Below are 16710 nucleotides of genomic sequence, written 5' to 3' on the forward strand. Positions count from 1 at the left end.
TATCCAAATAGTTAAAAAAAAGTTAAAATTGTATTTATGAAATGCTATAAGGAAAAAGCGCGACTTTAATTGTGTTGATTAAATATTCGTCGATTATTCTCTGACTTAATCAGTGAATCAGTGGACAAATGTTTATCTGTGAGATGTGTTTGTAAGAAAACTACGGTCTAAAACTATAATCTAGAAATCCATATATATTGTAAGCGGAAATATTCATCATTCTTCGAGCAAATACAGAGAATGAAACTCTTTGTTCATTGAATTCATATTCCGAAACACAACAAGAGTTTAAACCCCCGACAGAAATGCGTGGGAGATCCGGAAAAAGATATTGAAGCAAAGTGCAGCCTGTTTATGCAAGAGCATTCATGCAGATCTGTTCCTGATTCTTTTTTTTTTTATCAAACACACCTGGGGGTTGTTTGTCTTATAGTCAGAGTAACATCATAATTTGTTTCGTAAAATATGTTTTTTCGACGCTTGTATATCTATTCACCAAGCAATTGTTCAGCTCAGTTACAAGCGCGAAATACTACTTTTGCTCGCTGACTGATTGCATAACCTAATTACCCTTCTTTTGTCGATGGTACACCAGGAAAATATCCCTTGGTTGATTGTTTTTTTTTTTTTCTCGTTGCATGTCTGATTGACAGTACTGTGTGAAACAGTTCGCGTACTTTAAAAATGGCGCGAACATGACAAGAAGTACATAAGAATTTTCTTCAAATTCATTCCTGAAATTAATATTCAGATTGCCGTGATACCGGGGGAAAGATTTTTCTTAGGGAATTTTATGGAAAGAAACTTGATAATAAAATTCCCTCCGTTTAGCAAATGGGCGTCGAATTACGTTCAGTTACATAACGTTCACAAGAAAGTCATAGGAAATATGTAAATATGTTAACCAGCCTGTGACAATAGCTTCTCAGAAAAAAAAATTTCCTGTTTTATTCATCACAGGAGTCGAACCCATGACACACTGGTAGGAAGCTAGCTCCTGGGAGCTAGGCAATATATATGGGTTATTGACCAAGCGTGAGGGCAAAATGGCTGGATATTGGCCAAGTTCTTTTCATGCGTATTTATGGAGCGAGACGGAGTCGAGGTCCATAAACACACAAAAAAGAACGAGGTCAATATTCAGCCATCTTGACCGAACAAGCTTGGTCAATAAAGGATTTATTGTATGGAAAAAGAAGACTTTTTTTCGCGGGATAGAGCGGGTAATCCCAAGCGGGCAAGACAGCACCATCTTGCCCGCTCGGGTAGCCAATCACAGCGCAGGATTTGGTTCATCTTGCCTGCTCACAGAGCTATCCTTATAATTAGTCAATATAAGCAAAAATGCCTAGAAAGGAATAATAATATCTGTTTAGGTCGGCAGAGAAACTCCGCTCTGCAACACAAACTGCTCGGATATATATAGACAATAGCCTCCATTAGGCGCAAAAATATACTAGAATTTTTTTCTGCGGACATTGTCTGTTCCGAGAAGCGAGCTTTGTATGCCAGCGAGCTACATCTAACTGCAGACAGTACTGTTTCGGCCTTCTGGGCCTCATCAGTGCAGTGCTCAAGGTTAGGATGGAGGCTAAGCTTAAAAAGCCGCCCCAAATACTACACATGTGGTAGTATCTAAGCCATTACTAGAGTGCTCAAACTAGCGAGCTAGTGAGCATGCGCAATTGCAAGAGTAACAACTCATCCTAGTAGAGTGCTCAAACTGGACTGAAAGCAGAGCTTTGTATGCCAGCGAGCTATATCTAACTGCAGACAGTACTGTTTCGGCCTTCTGGGCCTCATCAGTGCAGTGCTGAAGGCTAGGATGGAGGCTAAGCTTAAAAAACCGTATATATATATAGTTTTTTTTTTTTTCATTTTCCTTACTTTTTCCAGGAGCCACATAATCTGTACCTTTTGACTTTTCGGCTTAAGTTGTTGCTTAAGGTCATTCCACTGAAATAGAACCTGCACTGAGATTTTTGTCAAACTTTTCCTTCTGATTGTTTATATTATAGGAACTTAAATTTTGAAATAAAAATGAGGGGTCCCCGAGTTCGTTTAGGAGCAACAGCGCCTTGTTTATACCCAATAAATCCTTATAATAGCACCATGATTACAGTCACGATTGCTTGCTAAATTCACGTTTCCGACGATTGTTCCTTGTTCTACACTGAGAATTGGTCCATATTTATTTTACATAAAGAAATTTATTACTCGATTCAAAACAACAGAAAAAAATGATAGGTCACCGTACTCGTTTTCGAGAAAATGACGATTTACCTCTATGGCGAGGTCCAGCCGTAAAGAAAAAGCCGGCATTTTTTAATGCGCGCACATATCACGCGTGAAATTATGCGCAGTAGGCATGCGCAATGCAATACTGAGGAAACGAAAATATCTCCACAAAATGTAAAAAGGAAGAACAGACCGTAATTGCCTGTATTAATCAAAGTTAAAATTCTAACGATAGGCCACGTTCGGCTTTCGGGTCTAACTTGTAAATTAAGTGTCTTTTGTTTCTCAATTCCCAAAAGAGACTTGGATACAAAGAAAACAACACCAAATATAGATGTTTGTCCTGAAAGCCTCGGAGCCATGTTAGAATATTGATCTATCGAACGTGGCTTATTACATTGATGCGCTGTCAAGCAATCATGTAACAAGAAGATCGTACCAGATATATATCATGTATTTACTTGACTACAGCAGCAACTTGGATGAAATACAAACAAAGGAGAAATCACAGACGATTATGGCACGGATAAGTAAACTATTTTGTTTTATTTCCCTAACCGTCAAAGTCATAAGGTAGAATTTTTTTTTTAAAATTTAAGGAATTCTTTTCCCTACCATGTCTGTGAAGTGTGAGTAGGTCGGTGCGAATCTTTGCTGGCATCACTGTCTACGTTTTGCCTCATTAGCATAACTTTACGTATATAACGCATCATGCGCTCATCATGCCTAAGAGCTTGAGGAAATAAGGAATTTGTGGACTCAGAATCTATTGCTCCTGGGGTAGAATATTGAAAGAGATACTAGTTTTCAAAAACCGCAAAATTTCTGGGTGGCCCATACACTCTTTGAAAAAGTTTGAGTTTCAAAAGAGTAATGTCACGATATTTCAAATGGTTTTCTTATTCACTTTAAAATTGAAGGGAACCTCAAAGTAGTTCTTCGTAGGGTCGAATAATAAACACCACAGAAGCAATTAAAAAAACCGAGTGAGTGATAATAAACTGTCGTAACACCAAGACCAAAGTAATCAGTCTTATCACTCTGGGCAACCATAAATTACACAGACAATCAAGTAAACCAATCCAAACTGGAAGCAAATACTTGTGGCTGACAGGAAGCACGGGAAAACGAGTCAAAATTGGTTTAGTGTTTTCTTCTGATTGGACGACAGAGTGGAGCGAGTTTCTTGAGCCAATCGCTTAGCGTAGAAATGGAAATACGAAGTACCTCCGACACTCAAGTGAAAACCGCTCATGTTATAAGGACGACTACGAATAAGATAGATGGAGACGGATTAAGATTAGCCACTTTTTATAACACATGCCGTCACACAAAAACTGATGTTGTAATGCATGGAGCTTAAATTTCTTTGGACAGTCAATCGTGCTATGCCCTTTCAATATCAAGTGTTAAAATCAGGAACGCTTATGCTAATGAAGCAAATAGTGTAGAAAAACACTATCTTATCAACATGGGATAAAATATTTATCCTTTTTTTAAGCAGACAAACTTTAGATAACAAAGAGCTCAAAATTAATCCTTATAGATACATGTAAATTGTGAAAACAAAGCTGCGTAATTTTCCTTGATAATGAAATGTCAATATTTATACCAGCAAGATTACTAGACCCGGCTCGCTTTTGATCAGTTTCAGGCTGGTTGTCCTACCGATAGACAGGAAAGACTTTGAGGTATGATATATAAAGATATCTTCAGTTCATTTCCTACTAGTAAATATGTATGAGTCGCACGCTTGTGCAACAACAATAAATTATTCACTCGCTCATTCAGTCATTGTACAGACAAGGTAGCCCCATTGAATATCGGAGAACCGTACAAAAAATGCTTTGAAAACAGTTTTCGTGAACCTATATTTTGATTAAACCAGCTGACTAGCCTCGCGTCCTTTTGCAGTCCTGCTGATTGACATTGTGCAGTTTGTTTGGTCCTATGCGTGAACGCCAAGGCAGGTAATTCAGTTAAGTAAACATTGTCAGTTTTTCGTTTGAAGGTTTGCGCTCGCTAACCGATTGACCATATGTTTAAAATAATTATTTCTTGTGATTCTACGTCTTATTAGCTTTTCTGCAGTTTCGTGAAAAGCGACGCAACTGCGAAAGATTTTCTGAAAGATACCCCTGAAGGTCTACAGTAACCTTAAAAGATGTAATCATCAGTTTGACAGTACTGTGCTGACATGATGTAATATTTGTGGCGGAGTAAGCATCCACTATTCACCTCAACTGTAATTATAAATAGTGAGTGTTACTCGCACCGTCGTTGGCTCCTGAACTCAAAATATACTATACCATAAGCTGCGCAAAAAAATAAATTCAAGGTTACATATGAAAGTCGGGGCCGTAGCCAGAAACGACTATGACTGAAAAATTATGACTGAGGCAATATCCTTGGTTTAATTCTCTTTCTAGGTATTACGGGTGCTTATGATGATTAAAAACAACAAAAACGTACAAAATGATCGAGGCAAGTGCCTCGGTTTGCCTTTGCTCTTGCTCAATTGGAGATCCCGGCACAGAATGTTATTGTGGCAGCTGTTAGTGTAACAATGATAGCAAATATTAATTTCCCTAACCACAAGTGTCTCTAATTCTGTATTGTTACATCGAGATGATTTTCTTTATTCTCAATACCTGTCCATTTGGACATTTTGAAAGGAGTAAGTAGGTTTTGGTCACTTATGAAATAAAGAGTTGAGTCACCACCTAACACTTGGTATTCTTGTGATTTGAATTGCGGTAGCTGCCCTACAAACTTTGATGAATATCTCTAATGTAATCAGTTAATAGTAAAATAATTGATTCCTTTAATTAAAATATTCGATTTCTACGAAAACAAATCGTAGAATTTTCATCCGGTCAAAGCGAAGGGTCAGTAAACATCCCTGTGACTTTCACATCACCTGACATTTCCATTTGCTTCGAGTCAGCTTACAGGTACTTATTGGCGCGTATTTCGCATTCCCTGAAATGAGACAATCTAGTTGTAGACTTCACGACGGTGTTCGTAATTTTTATACACATACCGAATCGCAGAATATATCATAGCAGTTAATTTGAGTGTATGAGCAGCATGAGTAATAAAGATTTCGCACACGTTATGATTACAAACACTAACAATACTGATTATCGCCCTGCCTGCTGTGTTTATTTGCACACAGATATCTTGCGTTGTACAAACATAAAGCGATTAACACTTGTTTTTTCTTTGTAAAACAAATATTGACGTAACATGATTAACTCGAAAATGCACCTCAAGTTACAAGATTTCTTTGGGAATTACGTGCCTGCATTCTTGCCAGACAAAGTGCTACGAATGAATTGAAGCACCCTTTACCGGTCAAATTTATCAACTACACTTTGCGGTAAGTTTGATGGCTTAAATAGCAGTCTTGCCAGTGATATTTGAGATAATGCGAAGAACGTTACGGTGTAAATACGTGTGAAATGATAAGAGGATATTAGTGCCGGGGAAACGTATCGGACAACGAGATAACTTGGTGACGATATTATACTATTAGTTGTTTATCACCGCAGATTTTATAGAATCTGCATACACTTGACTTAATCTTTGCAGTTGAGAATCGTTCTTTGAGTAACCCTAGAGCTAAATTTAAAATATTCTACTCATCGACTGAGACATAGCAATGAGTAAGTCGAATTTGTGGAACTCTGACGGAGGTCGCCGACCTTCAACGTTGCCAATTCGTTTTCAAGTGGACCTAGACTTTCGCAATCAAAACTGGTGTTGAATGGCGATGTAACTCGTCCTTACTAGTAATACTCTTTGATCTAAATGAAACTGCGCACTCTGTGATAAAGATTTTACAGTCAATGGTATTTTTATAATTCATTTAACTTACCTATACTTAGCAATTAGGAGAAATTCTAACATTATATTTGCACCCTTGGAGACTATAGTGCTTATGATCAATACTTTTGAACGGATGTTTGAAAAGAAGGAACCCACCTCTAAATCTAGCTCTACGACTACAGGATTTCGATATTTCTGAATTTTACTGGATTCAATTTTGTCGCAACTTTCTTCTTGCTTTATCGAGCTATCCTCATGTACAATATCAGGGAAAATAGTGAGCGAAAACATAAGTACTCAATTCTAATAGGAGTGAAGTATAGATTGATCTTCATAGGACAAAACCTCGATAAGAAATATCCTGCATCAAACTAATATCTCCATTTAAAATGAATCGTTCGTTTCTTGGGAAATGGGTAAAAATGGTGTCTCGATGACAGCTTCGTGTAAGCGGTACATGCGGTAGCTGTAGCTTCCAAACAAAGCGGACTGCTGAGAAATGCATGATAGTCATTGTCAGCAAAACTCGATGCATGATATCGATCAGTTGCTATCTGTCTTACCAGGGTTATTGATAGCGAAGTAGCTAAAGTGTCAACCTTTACCAGCTGAGCATACGAGAGCAATCAAGACACTATGTATAAGTTGTTATGGAAATCAAATTCGACTATACAGTTTTGCTTTCATTTATAAAGAAACATTAGGAAAGAAACACTATCAATAATCGAGGTATAGTTGCAAGCTATTTTTGAGTTCAGTAACCGATTAAGAATGTGTCCACCTATCCAATCTTAAGGTCTCTAATGTCGTTCTCAATGATTTTGTGAATTTATACAAAATACGCTTCTCTTTTAACAGGAGAAAAGACCGTCCAATGGTGGTGAAGTGCTACAGCGAAAACCTTTAGCGAGGTAAGTGGATTTCGCTTGTAAAGACAGGTAAAGGATGCCACGAGCACAACAGCAGCCGCGAGATGGCTCGTCGTAATTCTTCAAAGAATTTACACCGGAAAATGAGTATTGCCTGGCTTTTACGCATTGACACTACGGCCATGAAAAGATTCTTAAAAACCTTTTAGATTAACTGATTTGTTTAACAAAGAAAACTGTACAATTTCAGGTTAGTTTTACACGATATCTACATGTAGGATTCATTTATTCGCTATTGTCTGCTGAGTGACGAGTAACATAACCTACAGAGCATAGCAAATTTTCCTGTCAAATGTTTACAGTAACTAAGAAATGGAAAGGCCCGAAAATAGAAATGAAAAACTGGTCGCTATATTAACCTAAGTTTTAAAAATCGAGTTCAAAGGAAGCAGTTGCGAAAAGTCAGCGTGTATGTTAATAAGAAACTCTGTCTTTTTCACTTGAAAAACTAATCTAACATTCTTATGATTAAAATATAAATTGTCTTTCCCGACTAGCATTCGTCTATTACAATGTCAGTTATAGTAACTATAAGTTAGGTTGTACTGATTCACTAGATGATGATTATCAAAGTTCTTCCCATTACCAACCTGCTTGATACCTGCTTGAAAATGCATCGAGATTGCTAAGAGAAAATTGGTCTCAATCATTGCAACGGAGATACTTGACAATTTTGACAGGCAACCAAGCCGTGGACGGCTATTTCTATTCTTTGTTCCATTCTTTGTTCTATTCTTTATCTTTCTTTTACACTACAGTGGTCATTTCCGAAAGCATTATTAACGCTGCAAGAGTGTGTTTTTACATTAATTATTGAAATAAGTCAAACTGAAACGTATACGCTTGAATAAGCGATGCCATACTTGACGGAACTTGCGTCATGGAAGAGATACGTGTTCAAATTAGGTTTCTAAAGAAGTTTGCTTTACAACGGCCCTGTGAGTTCCTAAATGTAAAGACCCATTGTCCATGGTGATTCACACTTAATGTTAAATCTGCCATCAGCAAAACTGTACTTTTGCACGAACGATTTATGTCACGTCCTGTTGATGTTTTGGGCTATTTCTTTGTTGTTTACACCATTATGGAAACATATGAAATACATCAGTGCCACCAGAGAAAGTAACAAAATGAGTTATCTTGTACAATCTTGTTACATTACCTGAAGTAGTCTGCAGAAGAAATCAAACCAGTCCACAAGATTCTTGTCGTATTTCTTGCTCAGTAGACCACTGCTGAAGACAAAGTAGTCATGGTACAAATTGGAGTAGTGTACTATTTAATGTCAAAAGTACTACTTGTTTGCTTTGATTTTGTCAGTTTGTCTTGTGACAAAAGTTTCGTCCTTGAAAGAAAACGTCAAAAACATACCCTTAAAAATTAATAGTGTTCTTTGGTAATTGTCAGCTGTCTTCTGCTGTATTTTATTAATATAGCTAGAAGAATACAGAATTTGATAACTATTGGGACCCGCAGGATTAAACTATCCCCTTTTTGAAGAGGAGGAGAAACAATACGAAGTTCTAACTGTTGATAACCTACTAATTGTGAGTAACTTCAATCTGTTGCCATAGTAGCTGTACAACTACTGTATTTTCGGTGAGCATGACAACGCTTTGTGAACAAAATAATCTTAACAGCCTCCTGTTAACAAATTGGAAATTAAACACAGTGGGATGTAAGTTAAATGTTTTGTACTATACACGGATAGGAACACGAGTCAGGTAAGCTAAACGTGGTTGATGCGAGAAAGGGACATGTATACACTACTTTAGACTTCTAAACTGAAGGTTAGATTTTGAGATCTTTGTGTCTTAGGTTATTTTGATTTACGTTAGTGTTAAACTAGTTAAACTTTGCTTATGCGACCGTTCCTTACGTAGTAACATTTTGAACTGGCATTTTGTCCAGTGAGTGATAAGGGCAAAGACATGTTTTACTAAAAAGCTTAGAAAGCCGACATTTTTCATCAACAAAACTTTTCTCTCTGAAAACTTTAGTTTCTTTTAAGGTAAAGGTTTCCTCAAGAAATACAACATGAGTTTGAATTAATGACACAAAATTACAAATTATGTCTAGTATCCACGTAATCTATGATTTAGAAACTAATATCTTATTTCTGACACAAGGCAAGATGGTCATTGTTACACACCAAGACACGTATGCATCCATGTTTTTGCGAAGTCAAGTTAGTTTTCAAAAAGAAAAAGAAACCAAGAAAGTACGCAAACAACATCTGCCCTCCTATTGGCGTATTTGAAACGTTGGTCAGCCCTAAACGGAATAATTTCATTCTGAGTTTTTCTACAAAATTTTAACTAGGAAATAGTCATATTTTCTGAGTGTGTTAATTCAATTTGCCATTTTTTTTTTGGTGCAAAAAGGGATTAGTTTAACATTTGGTGTTACGAGCTAAGACATTCAAAGAAGCCGCCGGGATTACTGACAAAGGGTGCATACAAATGAACAAAAACAACGTACGCTTCCAGTCAGTGTGATATATATCAGCTGAGATACAATATCAAAAAGCTGTGTTTCTGAATACAAATGAAAGTAATCTTTCTTGAGAAGGGCAATGGCAATTAAATGCAATGTATTCTCAGGAGGGCGCACTGCATATTTCATAGCAGAATTTTTAAATCGAATTATTTACAGCTTTTTATAGGAAAATTGGTATAAATAAAGAGGTGTATCTTTAATGAATTACTACAAACGAAACAGAAGCTTTCGACAAACATCGTTTCAAAGCATGTTCTATCGTAACGTAATGTTCAAATTCTCTTCGGAAACACCATTTCACAACGGAATTTAAACAGTATTATATAATAAACAAGACCATTTTTTAATGGGTTATTGTTAATTCAAAGAAACACCAGCTAAACAAGATGTTTTTTAAATCATTGACAGCATTGGGGAGCACGGATGGCGCAGTGGTGAGAGTGCTCGTCTCCCACCAAGTTCAATTCCGGCCCGGTGCCATATATGAATTGAGTTTATTATTGGTTCTCCCCTTGCTCCGAGGGTTTTTCTCCGGGTTCTCCGGTTTTCCTCCCTCCAGAAAAAACCAACATCTCCAAATTCCAACTCGACCAGGATAGAGGACCTGCATGAAAAGCAGTTAAGGCTGATGCGGCTTGCTCTCTAAATATTGTAATCTATTACATGGTACTCGTAAAATACAAGAAAACCGTGTATGTATTCAACATTCTGCAGAAAGAAACGTCCTTTAAAATCTTCCACGTATACCATTAATAGCAAAGGCAAGAAATAGAAGCTGAATAAATTTAATGAACCAAAAATCGACCCTCGAAAGCAATATGTTGCTTTTGGTTTTGTCTGTGCTAAGTATCATGATATCATAAAATTCCCATAGTGAGTCTTGAACTTATATTTGCTCAAACACTTTTTCGGTCGGCTTATTTTCTGAAGGACTTATTATCGACGGGAAAGGGGAGGGGCTGTTAATATCGGAAGGAGTTTGGCGTTTCAGTGCAACTTGGTTTTATATTTTGGAAGTGATGGCGTGTGTGAGTTACCCGCGTACAAATAGAGTGTGGAGGCGAAGTGGCCTTGTGGATACCGGAGCGAGTGGTTCGGGTTTAAAGTGCCACTATGATGAAATTCTCGATATCCATTTCTTTACGTTTTCGTACACATTAGGTCTTTCCTAGATATCTCGCCAAATTTCAATTTTCTACGAACATTAAAACTCGTGGTTTTTGGACCTTAATTTCCGAGAATTTACGGCCGCCATTAATTTTCCTTGTTCCAAGTCTTGGTTGAAAATTTGAGAAAATGACGTCATTTTCTCAAAAATACCGCACGGGTTGAAATTATGATAACAATTAATGTAAAAAATTGCACGAATATATGAGCCAAAGTTTTTGTTACTCTTTATGCGAATTGCTGTGCTAATAAAGGTCCAAACGACATGAGCTCTAATGTTCGTAATAGATTGAAATTTGGCAAAAAATCTAGGAAAGTCCTATTGTGTGCGAAAATGTAAAAAAATGGGTATGGAGAATTTGGTCATAGTGGCACTTTAAGCCCTGGCCGGGGTCATTGTGTTGTGTTCTTGGGCAAAACACTATTCTCGCGGTGCCTCTCTCAAACCAGGTGTAAAAATAGGTACTGGCGAATTTGATGCTGGGGGTTGCATCACCTGCGATGGTTTGCAGGTATTTTAGTAGTGAACATTGTAATCTTTTAGTTTTTAACGTATTCTAGGAATTTTACTTCGAAACATTCCTTTTCTTTATGTTATTTTAATTTTTTTAATTTTTTAGTTACACACGACCCCACAAATTTTAGCCAGGATAACTTAAGTTGATTGACTGACTAATTGTTTTTGCAAGGTTGTCATACGAACCTTACTTGTGACGAACCCTGTGATTGCCTCCTTGAATTATTTTACCGAGTTGTGATTGGCTAGGTAATGGCTTTACAGTTGTCACCTTATTAGCTTTTACTTACTACAAATTTATCTTGAAACAATTTCTTGAATACAACTGATGCATAAAATCCCTTTCATTTTTCTCTAAAAATCCATCCAGGAGCCATAATCAGGGACGGAGACCGTAAGTCTCGGGATTCGCGCGCACCTATGATATGGGACAATTTTTCTATTTTTAAAACAAATTGCGCCATCCTGACGTCATATATCCGCGCGGATTCACGCACATGTCAGGGGCTCTCGCGTGGATGTTGTCACGTTGCGTGATCAAATGGTGAGAGTTGAGAGATTCTCTTGCGTATTTTTCACAGCGATGGCAGGGAATAAGGCAGGGAATACGAACCAGGGCGCTTATATGTAGTTTTATGCTCTGAGCTAACGGAAAAGGTGGGTTTTTCAGGGTCGAAAACAAGACTTCAATCTCGCGCTGGGAATGAATAATAAGATCTGCTCACGCTAGTTGTAAGCTTACGCGTATGCTTAAGAATATAGCAAGAAAACTCTCTACTCTGGTGTCGAGTTAATTTGTGAGTTTCTCAGACAATGTTTAATCATAACCAAAACCTGTTTTGATGGTTTCTTATTGTCTCTGCTTGTTTGGTGAGTTTGCAAAGGTTTTTGAAAGGAAAGTCTGACGCGTACAATTAGCTCATTTGCATAGTGCAGCTCGTGCACTTTCAAGTCCGAGTCGGTGTTTTCAATTGTCAACAAATCTTGACAAAGATTTCTTTCGTTATCTTTTGTGCTGAGATGCTGCAACAAATTTCACGAATGCAAAAAAGGCTACTGACATCATGTGTGTTTCTTCAACACTGAAGCATAGTGAAGTTTTACACTGCGGAAATGAAAATAGACAAGGAGTTTTGATAACTCGATCAACAAAATCGAAATCGTTATTCCAAGTCGATTAAGGAAAGCGTCATCGTAACTTTGCTGATTGTTTCTCCGCTATTCACATATTTTCAGCTTAGCTTTTAATATGTTCTCAAACATTTATCAATTTTAAACATATTTAAAAACTATAGAGCTATTGTTTGAGTTCGATGTACGCTTTCACACGAAAGTGCGGCGGAAATACAATTTGTCATGTTTACTGACTGTACAAAACACGCATCGGTGGGCGCTCTCATTCATCGACAACAGAGAATTTACTGGATTTTTACACGAATAAAACTGAGCAGTATCTACGGACGTAAAGTTATTAAGCCTCGATGAAACATCAAGCCTTGCTTACAATTCAAGCGAAACTCAAACTAGCAATTATTGTGTTTTACCTTTCGGTCGCGATAGACTGACAAATTCCTCGCAAGCGTGTGGCAAGAGGAGCTATGAAACTATGAAGTCCTGGAGCTCTGCTATATCTAAATATATCCAGTTAGTTTTTCGCTGTGTAATGGAAAAGCTGTTAATCTTCAACATATGTGAAATTTAAAGTGGAGTAATGTACAGCTCATGTAAAAGAAGCATCAGTCGGAACACAACTTGGTCAGCGATATATATAAGCTTACAGCGGAACATACCTAAATTCGACACTGTCTTACTTCACTCAAACTGGAGCAGCTTACGACGAAAATACTTAAGCAAAATTCCAACAGACGTAAACGCGTTGAGTTGTGGGGCAAAAACATGAAACATTTCGGGAATTTCGGACGCCATTTCCCCCGCGCGACATCCGCAAAAATCCTCGCAGCATGTACGCGCGTGTGCCGCAGGTGATGGCGCAATTTGTTCTAAAAATAGAATTATTGTCCCATATCATGGGGACAACCCCAATACTTGAAATGGCGCGCGCTTACGGTCTCCGTCCCCGATTATGGCTCCTGATCCATCATAATACAAATTACTGTCTCGTTAGACCCTGTTCATTTGCAAAATAAAGAGTTGTTTTTCACTTTGTATGAATTATGGCATGGTTTCAATCCACGAATTACCATCCGCGCAAAGCTTTATTGCTCAATTACTGGTTTGAGTAAATCGCTTTGGCATTGCTGTGAAGGTCAGCTTGAGAAAGGGCCTGTAGAGAGCATATTTCCTAAAAACAGAAGATGACACATGCCTTCAGAAATCATGACATATCGAGGGCGGCCTAGTGCGACATTTAATAAAATAACAGATAACAGATTCAAGTGATGATATGACTGGTGAAGCCCAGAGGTAAACCTTTATGCTAATTTCGTGGGCACAACTCCAATTGACAATTCATTTCAGTTTCTTCAGGTTACATTTGGCAAATGTGACAAAATGCCATCTACCGAAAAGCTATTGGTTAAGTTATGTTAGAATCGTTTTTTGAACCAGTCAGAGAAAAGAACTAACAACTCGTAAATATTTTTCCATTGTGAAGCTTGTCACAGAATAAGTAATTTTTACGCAATTAGCGACGGAGTTCACACGTACGCAATCTCAACTACACAAGCTATAACGTGTTAGAAAATAGCGCGCGTGTTTTCCTTTCGATGGCAATACCAGCACACGTCTGCCGAAACTGTTTGCAAGGTAATTCCGACAGCGAGCAGGATTCAGAATTCTTTTCCGCAGTACGTCTATTGATTCACTCGCACGCGGTCAGCAAAGTAAGTTAAGAATTTTACAACTATAAAACAACACTTAGATCAGACAGGACAAAATCAAAAACCGAGAAAAAGTATATACTGAAACCCTTTCCTGCAAGCGGTTTCTAAAGTCTGGAACCAATTTTTATTTGTATACGTCACATTTTACCGATGCTCGTCCAAGCATTTCTCTCTAACACGATCTTGTGATCATATTTTACACGTACAAAAGCATTTAAATTATTTCTAATTCAAAATCCTTCGTACCGGAGTCCAAGTTTTAAAATCAGTCCTCGAATAGGAAGGAAATCCATCTTGCATGAAGAGTTAAGAGAAGCAATTTTCCCGATTGAAAAATAATGCGAAAAAAATCATTCAAAACCATTATAGTGTGCACTTAAATTCATTTTTTGTAACAGAACAAGGGTTAAATGGATAAATTTACAATAGCACGGATGCAATAATTTCTTGGACCTTAGTAGCTGATAGCTAAATTCGGTGGTAATAATACAGCTATTTACCTCTTTCAGCTACTGTTGAGGCCCACAGGTGATCTCTTTTCAAAAGTTTCATTCATTCCTGCAAATGCTATCTTATGTTCAAGATGTGTAATGAAAATATATCATCTGATTTGGTAAAACTTTGAGCAAGAAGTTTATATATAACCATTTTGCTGGCTTGCCAAAATTAAAATTCTCCCGTGACTTATCAGCGCTAGAATCAACATAAAACTGAAGTGCCTTGAGGTACTTTCAAAATTCACACCGAATTGGCGATGTTGTTGGCGATTTGCTAAAAAAAAAAAAAACCTTACGTTCTGGCGATCGCTTTCGAATGGCTGTTGTGTTAAACTGGCGCAAATAAAGTGTTTTTCACTGAACCCTATTAATTTGTCAGATGGACTAAGGTGCGAGAAAAGTAAGACTGCGTCGACATAATGCAAAACAACCTGCCAAGATTTTGTTGTGTATCAGGTGCTTTGTGATTAACCGGTCTTGGTTGGTCTGTTTCTAAAGAAGAAAGGGAAAATTAATATCAGGAGCTTAACCCCGTGGGGAAACGAGGGCTCTGATTTTCCAAGGAAAGAAACTGAAATTATTGGAAACTGAATTCCCCCAAGCATGGTAGGCCATGCAAAGAGTACGCAATGTACAGAGAAGGATGATGAAGCCAATTTCGGGATTGAGTTGAATTTTCTGAATTATCATAATAATTTTTTTTTTCTTTCCTGTTTCGCGAGTGAAAATTTCTGTGAAAAGAACAAAATTATTTGAACAATTTCCATGAAATTTGTCGTTTCATTAAATTCTTATTGGAGCATTTTTCACGTGTTTTCTTAAAATAACTAAAGCGTGAACCACACGTCGAAGCGCTTTTTTGGCGTAAAGCACGTATAGGATATTGAAGTTACCATAAATAGTGGCATCTGGCAGGTCTTTCTAATTTAACAAGCATATCTTCTTTCCAATACCTCACATTATTTCTGCTCATCAAACATTTTCGAAGGGCACTTTGAAATTTAACACATGGCCTTTTATATAGAGGAAGGAAGCAGTAAATTCTGAGCGAAATAAAAAAACATTCTAAGGAAATGGGACTTAACATTATGCGCTGCATTTCAGATATTCATTATTAAAGTAGCCTTCTTCAAAACAATGTCACTGACATTTACGAAAAGCGTGTCATCTTCAATATTTTTGAAAAGAAAACTGACAGCAAACCTCTGTAATTTGGATCACTTCAAAAAACAGCGCAAATATAGATTAATTGTAGTAACGAAAATTATATCAGCACAACGCGATTTATCAATTGCTGGTTTTCAGTGTCACGCAATTCAAAATAGATCAAAATCAAAATCAAAACCGGTCAATAGATAAAGTCCAGAATCTGGGAAATAAAAGAAGGTAAATATGCAAAGACTCTCGCCAAAATTCTGGTCACAGAAATTTTTCTTATACGAGATATGCGAAGAAATTTTTTACCCAAATTTACAGAGATTTGTATGGAGACGCCATGCTGGTGCCCATTCGTATGGGCACCAACATGGCGGCCGGAAACCACCAGAAACATCTGTCACTGAGTTTTGCTACAAAAGCGTGAATTTATCCCTCGAGAAACTCTAAAACATTAAAATAGTACTTTTCCTAAGACATGAACTGTCCAGATAGCCAAGTTCCCCGAAATAAGTCACTTTTTTAACCATCGTGACAGCTCTCTAGGCCGTCATGTAAATGTCGCGTCACGCAAAAGCTTAGAAATTCAAGCGTAGTGTATCACAAAACCAAGAACCTATTCGGGGCGAAAATTTGTATGAATATTAGTTTTCAGCTGCTCTTATACATCATTAAAGTAAAATCGCAGGAAGATCAATAGTTTGGTTGTTTGAATTTTAGTGACGTCACGTGAAAACCAGCTATGCTATGTACGTAAGTACATTCCTTTTCCAAACACAAACTTCATGCAACGAAACGTTTACAATTTTCGTCACACCATATAATCAGTCTGGCGTTCTGCATGGAGCAGGTTCTGCATGATTGCCGGGTCAATAGTCTCTTAACTCCCCCCGCCCCCCCCCCCCGGCCCCAATGTTATAGCCCCAGGAAAGAAAGAGAAGGGCGCCAGTTCGCCTTTTATAATTTAAGTCTTTTCTCCTGCACCTTTCCTCTGTCTATAAACGAAACATATTCTCATCATATCGATAAAAAGT

At 37.5% G+C, this 16710-nt stretch overlaps 1 protein-coding gene across 7 annotated transcripts in view; it reads left to right on the forward strand.

The window, feature by feature from the left end:
- Positions 1-16710, forward strand: part of LOC110067065 (dopamine receptor D5-like) — a 72316-nt gene that overhangs the window by 25694 nt on the left and 29912 nt on the right. For 3 of the 7 annotated variants that reach the window (XM_089285901.1, XM_089285900.1, XM_020774347.2), the window contains exon 3: positions 6928-6980. The gene's annotated coding sequence lies outside the window, so the exon portion shown is untranslated. The other 4 variants (XM_020774349.2, XM_020774344.2, XM_020774351.2 and 1 more) reach the window with 4 other exon arrangements.

This window comes from Orbicella faveolata, unplaced genomic scaffold, assembly GCF_042242905.1.
Source record: "Orbicella faveolata isolate gen_17 unplaced genomic scaffold, um_ofav_v1 contig_13, whole genome shotgun sequence".
Taxonomy (NCBI): Eukaryota; Metazoa; Cnidaria; class Anthozoa; order Scleractinia; family Merulinidae; genus Orbicella; species Orbicella faveolata.